We start from the raw sequence: 9764 nt of genomic DNA, 5'->3' as shown, positions 1-9764 counted from the left end.
CATTTTTTAAGTGAGCTCTTCTTAATAGTACTGACTTGTTTTCTGGTTCAGTTTACAGACTGAAATGACTATACAAGTAGCATATACATCTATTTAAAAAAATCTATCTAAAAGAATGAAATGAGAATGTTGTTTTAGATGAATCACATCAGTTCTTTATTTTTAATTATCTGGCATTCGCCCTGCCATTTAACATATTTATAATATTTCTATTGTTTAAAATAGGGATAAATAAACTCACAAAAAAAATGTATATAGCACATGTTAAAATACAATAAAATCTCAAAGTGCTTCACCAAATTAGTAAAATCGATCATAATAAATAAATTGCAATCAGCAAATGGTCTGAAATGCATTAGACATTAGTGGAGGACAAAATGTATTTATTTTTATTATTTTTTGCTTTTTTATTGTCATCGGTTTAATGTAGCCTATATTTTTTATTTTTATTTAAGCAGCTGCAGGGATAATTTTGTATGGCAAGTTAATCTCTGATTCAACGTGAACAGAAGGTGGCGCTAATTTGCATACTACACTGATTCCTTACCGCTCTTTGGAAAAACACAGACGAAGAAAAGTTTGAACAACGCAGCAAGGCGGGATGCAACAGACTGTAGGCTTGTTGTAAGTTTTGAATGTTAACATTCATTCACTTTTAGTTTATACATGTTTTTATGTGTTTGTCTCAGAGAGAGTAGACCTTCTCCAAGCCCCCGCCCTTCACTGGCTTATCACGGGAGTCTTGTTGGGATTGGCAACTTGTCAGATATAGGTTAGCTGCTATAGAGCTAGCCACTTAGCGCGACCACTAACGCTACACACTCCAGCCATAGACAGTATAGACTCCAGCAGCACAACTAGCGACCTACCACTCCCAGACTCACTGAAGAATTGTACAACGGATGAACGAGTCAACTGCCCGTTCCCGCCCACTTGTGTTGCGTCGGTTTTAAAACAAATGACCCTGCTGGAGGCAAGCTGCTTTTTATGACAAAGATGAATAAAGTAAAAACCCTTAACAGTAAAGCTTTGGTTTGTAGAAATGGCATTATTGTTGATTAACAATGCAGTAAGGTTCAAGTGTGGCTGCTTTTCTTTACAGTAATGTTAATTTTGTTTAATGGCTTTAGTAACTTGACACTTTGGGGCTCAAATGAAAAGATCATTAACAGGGAACATTTATAAATGGAAGTATTTATGATTTGACACTCTTTGAATGCTTTTAATTGTTCAGTTTCATATCAGTTTATGCCTTTGCATCTTGCTGTTCCAGTTTCAAGAAGTTAAGGAAGATAACTGGAAATGTGATAACGATACCAGGTAATCCAATGAATGTGAAATCTTTTATCACCCCCCCTCCTCTAAATACCAATAACTTAAATTGTTTTTTTTTCTCAGACAATGTTTTAATGTGGTAACCCTAAATCATATGCACTCCCACATACACATATCATTGTTTTTTCTACTTGAAGATGATGGAGACCATATTTCCCCTACGCCGACAGACCATAGTGATGTCCTGCCCACCAGTGAACGACATCATGGACCTCTGGCCTGCTCTCAAAATAGAGTCTGAGGTAATATGGATCAGCTCTCTCTTTTAAAGTGAAAACTGTGATTCTTACTCATTTGGCCGATATTTTTGCTTTATAAATGTGTGCAAGATTCTTGAAATTGAACTGTTTTTTTAATAAGTGTTGTTGCTGTATTCTCCTTCGGCTGTTATTTCTATGTAGTTGTATGCAGAGTTCCAGCGGATTACAAATCAGAACCTGCCCAACACGTGCTATGCTGAGCTTGACCACCATCTTCCTCTAATGATGACCTTATTCAGACAGAAGGCACCAATAACTGGGAAGACAGCAGATGCTCTGGCTGAAATTTAAAAAATCCACGATGAACAGGTAAATAGATTTTTACACATTTCATAGGTTGAACCAGTGGAACATTGAACAGGTTCAATGATTCAAATGAGATTTGTGAATTTTGCAATTTGTCCACTTTGTGTTTGCCAAGATGTTAACAGGTTATTTGTGGACATATGTTCTGATTGGTCTGTTTAAAATCAGCTTTGTTCTGTAAACTCTTAAGTATATACATGTTGGGGACTAAGAGTCTGGTTAAACCCGATTTTAACCAAAAGGCCTCAGATTAAACTGACCTCTGGATACAAGACACACATGTGCTCAGAGACAAGGGGACATGTGGCCAAGACAAAGGAATCTTGGCCTGTATGTAAACCTCAAAGCCTGGTTAATTCACACCTCTATGTGAAAGTGCCAGCCAGAAGGGAAACGCATCACAACTGGCAGGAAGTCAAAGGACTACACGACTGTAGTTTTCACCCTTTCAAGAATTTCGAGTCATCCTATTGGTTCAGCGGGACCATAAACACAGCAGGGGGTCTTAACCTATAAATAACCTGACCCTAGGAAACCCCCTCGTCTTCACCTGCAACTCCCGTTGCTGACAGGAGACACGCAAGCGCTTGTGCTCAACTTCTATTTTCTGTAGAAAGTGGATTTAATTTCAGAGGATCCTATGAAAAACGCACCAGTGTTTTTCATAACTGCAGTGAGAAGGAAACAACGTTTTACTTCTCAAAGTCGACCAAACTCTTCCCCTTACTGCCTTTTTGGAGGGAGTTTCTCCGTGGCCCTGACGAGCGCCCGGGATTCGTTCCGTTTCATTTCTGTGGGAATCTATCGACAGGAACAAACGGACTGAACACACCGTAAAAAGGGCTGACGTCTGGGCAGAGATAAGTAGTGTGTTTACTAATGAGCAAAAGGGTTCACTACCATTGTTGCCATTAATGTGATCTGATTTAATCATGTACTGGTCCATATGTGATTATTAATCTGTGCTGTGAATGTATAAACGATCAATTATTCCGTTGATTCATGTTGTGTTTAAGTAGCTGGGTATAACTGTAATCGCTACCTGCTAATTCATTCCTTTCATGGAATTTACTGTCTGCGATAGAATCGCGAAAATCAGCTGCTAGCTACTGGAGTGGTTATAGTGACGTTTCCCTCAGCAAAACCAAAAGTCTCAGTCTGTAGGACACAGGGGCTGAGGGGAACTAGGTCATTATCGATAATTAAGATCAAAGTGCCTCTTTTCTTTACTCTTCTTCTCTTTAATAATAATAATAATAATAAATTGAATTTATATAGCGCTTTTCATGGACTCAAAGTTGCTTTGAGTCCATTTTGAGTCCTTTTCTTTCTCCTCTTACTAACACACAGACACACACACACACGACACAGGCTAGCCGCGTATCTCCCGAGCTAACGCGGTAGGCTAGCTTCACACGTGGAGTCGGCATCACCTTGTACAGAGCTAACACATGACCTAGCATACTAGGCTAAGCGTGCGCGTTGCCTAGCAACCCCCTCGGCTTCTTCAGCTCCTCCCCTTGCACGCAGCACCACTACCGCCCTCTTGAGGCTAAATAGTTTTGTGCAGCTCACAGGAGTAGCCAGTTTGGTTTTGTGTTAGGCCTACATTTTGACACCGCCCCTCCTCCTTCGCTCACACACACACACACACACCCACACACACACCCACAGACGTGTCCATGACACATGCTGCTTTGTTTTGGTTTTGTTTTGGTTGTGATATGGTAAAAGATATATGTTTATTATTGAAGGATTATTGATTAGCTACTGATAATTGTGACGTTAATAAATCTTATTATACTTAATTAGCAGTTGCTTGTGATTATTTGTGTACTTGTTGTAATAATTGCTGGTCAATCAGGTCCGTGCTTGGATTCACCCCTTCCTTTCTTTCCTTTTTAAAGGATTAACACAGAAATGAGACTGTTCCACAGTTTGATTATTGGTCCCTGACTAGCGTGGTGGTGCCCCGTTTTGATTGTTTGTCGATTTGATAAAGTTATTAATAACCATATTCATAACTTTATTAATATTGATAAAACATCTTTGATAATTTGCCAATGATCAAATCTGTCCCCTACGAGAATCCTACATACAATTCTGTTTTTATCTGAATAGGAAATCCATGACATCCACACCAAGCGCACTACTGTTCTCCAAACCCTTGTGTATCTGCGATTTTTAAGAACCTGCACGGTGAGTCTCCTTAAGTCACTAACAGATTCTACTGTGTATTATCTAAACTGTATTGGCATTTTATTCAATGTTAAGTAAAACATTTTCTTACAAATGTCCTTGGTTTCAGTCAACACTCTGTTCTCTGGTAATTTGGCTAATTCATGTGTGCAGAAAACGATCTTATGTTTTTCAACTCTTACAATGAGACCCAGGTCTCTTTTGTAAAAGATGTATTGGATTTCAATGGGACTGGAAAGACAAATTATGTCATCTGTTCTCTTCCATGTGTTAGTTTGTGATTAGTATCATTTTTTTCATTCATTCATTCAGGATGAGTCTGATGAGCCAGAGCTTGATGGTGTTGCAGTGGGCCTCATTACTTTCATCAGTGACCACGATGCAAGTCCAGTTCACTACCACCCTGTGAGAATCACTGTCGTCATTGAAAGTGATGCCGTGGTCAGCCTCCCCAGACTTGACGATGCCTTCCTGGTAATCTGTGGAGTGATCTATTCACTACACCTCAGCTATCCCAAAGCACTGACCAACACTTTTGAATTCACTTAAAAGATTTAACTTGGTCTAGAAAGTGGTAAACTATCCCCAAGGTTGCAGACCCTCAAGAATGAATTAATGATGTAGAAACTCATCTGAAAAAAGGCTGCAGGGTAAAGCATTATAAAAGGCTAGTTCAAAGTTATCTCCTTTTGTCTAAATAATGCCTCAAAAAGTTACTGCACTACTGCAGGTGTTCAGCCAATAGGCCCAAACTACACAATATTCCTTTGGTCTCATTAATATAATGCAAAAGTAACGCTAATGTTTTGTATGTTTTAATGTTTTTCTTAACCATTGTGGGCTGCGCAAAATGACCCACATTTCACTGTGCATTTGATACTGGTTATGTAAAACATTTACATTTTCGAGTTTTAAGTGAAAATGTTCTTAAACTCTATAGAATTTTTGAAATTTCATCCAAATTGCTACACTGTTGCCTTACTCAGGAATTAGCCGGGAAGCCAAAAGCAGTGTTTCTGATTAGTTGTCTGGTCAATATCAGAAATTTGTGATAAATATTTATTTCCTAGGGCCTTAAAGAAACATGCCTACTTATTGGGACTTATTCACCGTATCCCCCAGAGTTAGATAAGTCCATACATACCCTTCTCATCTCCGTGCGTGTCGTAACTCTGTGTGACGCACCCACCGCTAGCCTAGCTTAGCACAGATCCTGGAGGTAACTGGCTCCATCTATGCTCCTAATAAGTGACAAAATAATGCAAACATTTTCCCATTTACATGTTGTGATTTGTATAGTCACAGCGTGTACGAATAACAAGGTCACATGAGACACAGCCATCTTCTAACCGTATGCAAACTGGGAACTATATTCTCAGAAGGCGAAGCACTGCTACTTGGGCGGAGCGATTTGCTTGCAGAACTCTAGGTGAACTCTCTGCTCCTCACCACGGGGCTTCTCAGGTGCAAATCACTCTGCAGAAGTAGCAGTGTTTCGCCCGTTCTGAGAATATAGTTCCCAGTATGTATACGGTTAGAAAATGTCTGTGTCTTATGTGACCTTGTTATTTGTACACGCTGTGCCTATACAAATCACAACATGTGCTAAGCTAGGCTTGCGGTGGGTGCGTCTGACAGACTTAAGACCTGCACGGAGATGAGAAGGGTATGTATGGACTTATCTATCTCTGGGGGATATGGTGAATAAGACAAAGTCCCAATAAATCGGCGTGTTCCTTTTAAGTGACCAGGAACACATTTCGAAGGATAGAATCAGAGAATTTTGAGTTTTTCTTCTTAAAAATCTCTCAAATTTATTTATTTAATATACAATTTATTTAAGTATATTTTAAAATTATTTTTTTATTTTAATTTCTAAATGTTTTATTTATTTTTCTATTTCATTTTAACATTTAATTGTTCAAAAGCAGACATTCATGACTTTAAGATATATTAAGTTAGTTAAACTAAATGTCATTTTTTAAAGTTTTGAGTCACATGGTGTGGTTGTGTACTTATTTTTTAAAGTTCTGTGAACTTATTCCTGTGGTTTGAAAACTCAAAACTGTAAGTCTGGTAACTTATTCGGGTTTACAGTGTACTATAAATATGTTAAATGGCAGGGTGGTTTTCTATGTGAATGCCAGATAATTAAAAATAAAGAAATGATGTGATTCATCTAAAACAACCTTCTCATTTCATTCTTTTAGATAGATTTTTTTAAATAGATGTATATGCTACTTGTATAGTCATTTTCAGTCTGTAAACTGTACCAGAAAACAAGTCAGTAGTATTAAGTAGTGCTCACTTAAAAAATGTGAGCTAATTAATTATTTACTCAGAAAAAGCAAGCTGCATTAACTTAAAAACCATGAGCTAATTATGTGTAATTTATTTAAAATAAACAAATTGTCTTCACTTAACAAGTATAAGCTTATTGAGTGTTACTTACTCAGAAAAAGCAAGCTTAATTAACTTAAAAACCATGAGCTAATTAAGTGTCATTTACTTAAAATAAACAAGTTGTCTTCACTTAATAAGTATAAGCTTAATGAGTGTTACTTACTCAGAATAACAATTTACAAATTTACAAATAGTAAATAACGATAGTTCATTTTAAGTTTACTTAAGTGGAAGAATGTGACTTATAAACCTAGGCCTACTAACACCAGGCATTACATTTTGAACATTGTGAACAGGTAGATTATATTATCTATGAGTCTCTGGGTCAAGGCAGGGATGGACCGGGGCTAAAAACCAATCCTGGACTTTCTCCCAAATAGGCCCATCATCTGGCCATTCACCCCTAACCGTGTGCGACAGACAATAGCCAGGAAGTCCTGATACTATGTCACAATACACAGCAAGTAACATCTCAAAACCAATGATGATAATTGGGGTTGTGTTTATTAGCCATTTGCGGTTGGTACCATCTTTACAACTAAACACTCTCTGTAGAGACAGGTGTTTAGGCTTTTGCTGAGGGTGGTAAGCAAACAATTGTTCCAGGCTGTGACTATCTGACTTGGGCCGTGTGAAATATTGCGATGTAGAGCAACCTGGGACATACTGGCACTTCCCTGCACTTTTGTGCTGCAACTATCTTCAACCTGAATAAAAAAATCATTTTAAAGATAGGTTATTAGCTATTATTGATGATATAATGTGTTGCTTTGTGTTAAAGAATTAGCATTGAATAACCTATTTAATATTTTGTCAATGTCATATTACAGTTTTGATTCATATTAAGGCTGTGAAATGATGAAAATGACTAGGCCCTATCAATTCTGTCTGCGAATCTTTCACAAACAACCACCAGATCTTTGCCTTTTCCACAATAGTAAACACATATATGAAAGACTAGGAAAAACTGCACTCTGATGGAAGACAGACAGAAAGTGCAAGCTAGGATTTTTTGGTTAAGCTTTTGGTTAACTTTGGTGAATTATTTAGCCCCCTTCCCTGTTTGTTAGCATGTTTAGAGTGGTACCAATGCATGCCTGATGTTTTCCCGTTTAATTTAATACCATAGTCTTCATCCTAGCAGCAAAAGTGAGCTCACTACAACCTCTCAAATACAACCAAGTGAAATCGCGGTCAACCCGCGATTAATTTCTAACGCATTTAATGTTTCAAATTAACCTAACAGAAATTATTAAACACCTTAAGTTTTACAGCACTAAATGGCACGATAATTTTCATAATCATGATGCACACCTCCTGGCACTTACCAGTACATCTTGCTGATGTGAAATTAACTCTGCTGCCTGTCCCTCATCATGACCCGGCTGTGGATTGGTGATAGCCAGACTAGTAGGCCTACTCTTTTTCCTTAGTTTTTTTTACACACAGCATACAGTAAGTGATCGTATTAGCGCCCCCTGCTGTTGGCTGTTAATATCGCTTTATTAGACTTTTTTTGTGGTCTGCGCTATATTGCTCTTCCTTTATCCTCCAACTACCCGGATGTCTGTCACAGTAATTTGAATCTGAATTGTGAGAACTGAATCTGAATTGTGAGAACTGAATGTGAAGATATATAGAGAGGTACATTTTCAGTGAGGATCAAATTTGATTGGACTTCAGTTGCAAACGAATAAATTCAATTTCAAATTATACTATTCAGATTCAGTTTTTCAATGCAATGATTCAAATTAAACAATATAATTTCAAATTATGTGATTCAAATTCAGTTTTTTAATGCAATTATTCAAGTTTAGCAATTCAAATTCAAATATAAATGATTCAAATTCAGTTTCTGGTGGCACATATTTCAGCCCATACAACCTGTTTAGCAGCTTCTTGGAAACTGATTTCATTTTATTTGTACATAGTTAGCCCTACATGTGTCAACAACCAGCCAAACATTCTGCATTCAGGCTGTTATATTACAAAGACTATCGCACATTCACATATTAAGTTTTATCTTATACAGTATGTCCAAGATCCTGTAGGACTTCCAGATCCAGGCTGAACTCGCCACTGTCACGCCAAATGCCTGCTCTCGGGTGGGTATTGTTGGGTCTAGACTCTACCTGTAAATTGACCTGAGAGAACTTCTCTTATTATCCTTCTAACATTGTTCTATATATATATAAATATTCTATTAAAAATAATTTTAGCATTAGTAATTTTTATTGGCATTTATGTTAAAATAAGAGCAGTTAAAGCTCTCCGGTCAAATTTGACCACAAATAGTAAATTAAGGGGGGTAGCAACGGACAGTGTGAAAAGGATTTTGGGTGATGAGGGACGTAGTTCTTAATTTCCGGCAGCAACCTGTCAGAACACAAAAACCAGGCTTGTCAAGGTCGTTCAAAGATTTATTACACATTAAGTCTTCACACCCACAACACAGAACAGAGATGATCAGGTGAATCAAAGCTTGGGAGCTTGGGTGTGGTTCTGAAACTAACAAAAAGAAAGACAATTCCATGTCCTATGAAAATATGCAATTAGCATAGGTAACATTACATCCTGACCTGCTAAGCTAATACACCGCCTGAGGCTAAGCAGCATGACTAACAATAAAACAAATAAAGCTAGCATATTAGCAACTAGCATGTCCTAGCATTAGCATAGCAACATGGCTTAAAATAAGAAAGCCTAATGTCCACTAATGCCCCCTGCCCACTAATGTCCTCTACCCACCAATTCAAAATCCAGCAGTTTTCTCAAAAGTGTGCAAACTGGTGCGTTCAGCCCTCGTTTTTTCTCTGCCGCAAAAGGTTCTGAAAACAGTGGGGGAAAAACACCCTTATCAGGTAACATTTAAGACTGTTATGACATGGTAATAACCATGACATGAAACACTTAGGGATCTTTATGAATTAATGAGTGTGTGTATGTGTGTGAGACTGAGAGTCGGTGTAGGCTATGTGTATGTGTGTGTGTGTGTGTGTGTGTGTGTGTGTGTGGCTTGGCACGATGCAAGGGTCTGCGATGCGAGTGCACCGGTTGGAGTGGTGTGCATCTGATAGAAATTGTGCTGAAACCGTGATGCATCTCCTTTTAAAAGCGGTAAAATCTGATTTCCTATTTTATATAGGCCTGTATATTTTTAAATGACTATTTTCATTCAATTTACTTTAATAATTCTCTCAGCTATTTCCCAAACGAGCACACTATTAGATGCAGAGGGGTAGGTCTATTTTCATGTCTAAA

General features: G+C 37.8%; 1 protein-coding gene across 2 annotated transcripts in view; it reads left to right on the top strand.

Annotated features, from left to right (window-relative positions):
- Positions 1–407: 407 nt before the first annotated feature.
- LOC120543635 (NACHT, LRR and PYD domains-containing protein 3-like) overlaps positions 408–9764 on the top strand; it is a 40714-nt gene continuing 31357 nt past the window's right edge. Inside the window, exons 1-3 of one of the 2 annotated variants that reach the window (XM_039776786.1) lie at positions 408–1320; positions 1473–1577; positions 1737–1904. The gene's annotated coding sequence lies outside the window, so the exon portion shown is untranslated. The remainder of the gene's footprint in view (positions 1321–1472; positions 1578–1736; positions 1905–9764) is intronic. The other variant, XM_039776779.1, reaches the window with a different exon arrangement.

The sequence above is a fragment of the Perca fluviatilis genome, chromosome 2, assembly GCF_010015445.1.
Source record: "Perca fluviatilis chromosome 2, GENO_Pfluv_1.0, whole genome shotgun sequence".
In the NCBI taxonomy this organism is placed as follows: Eukaryota; Metazoa; Chordata; class Actinopteri; order Perciformes; family Percidae; genus Perca; species Perca fluviatilis.
This window is presented reverse-complemented; position numbering and strand designations above follow the sequence as displayed.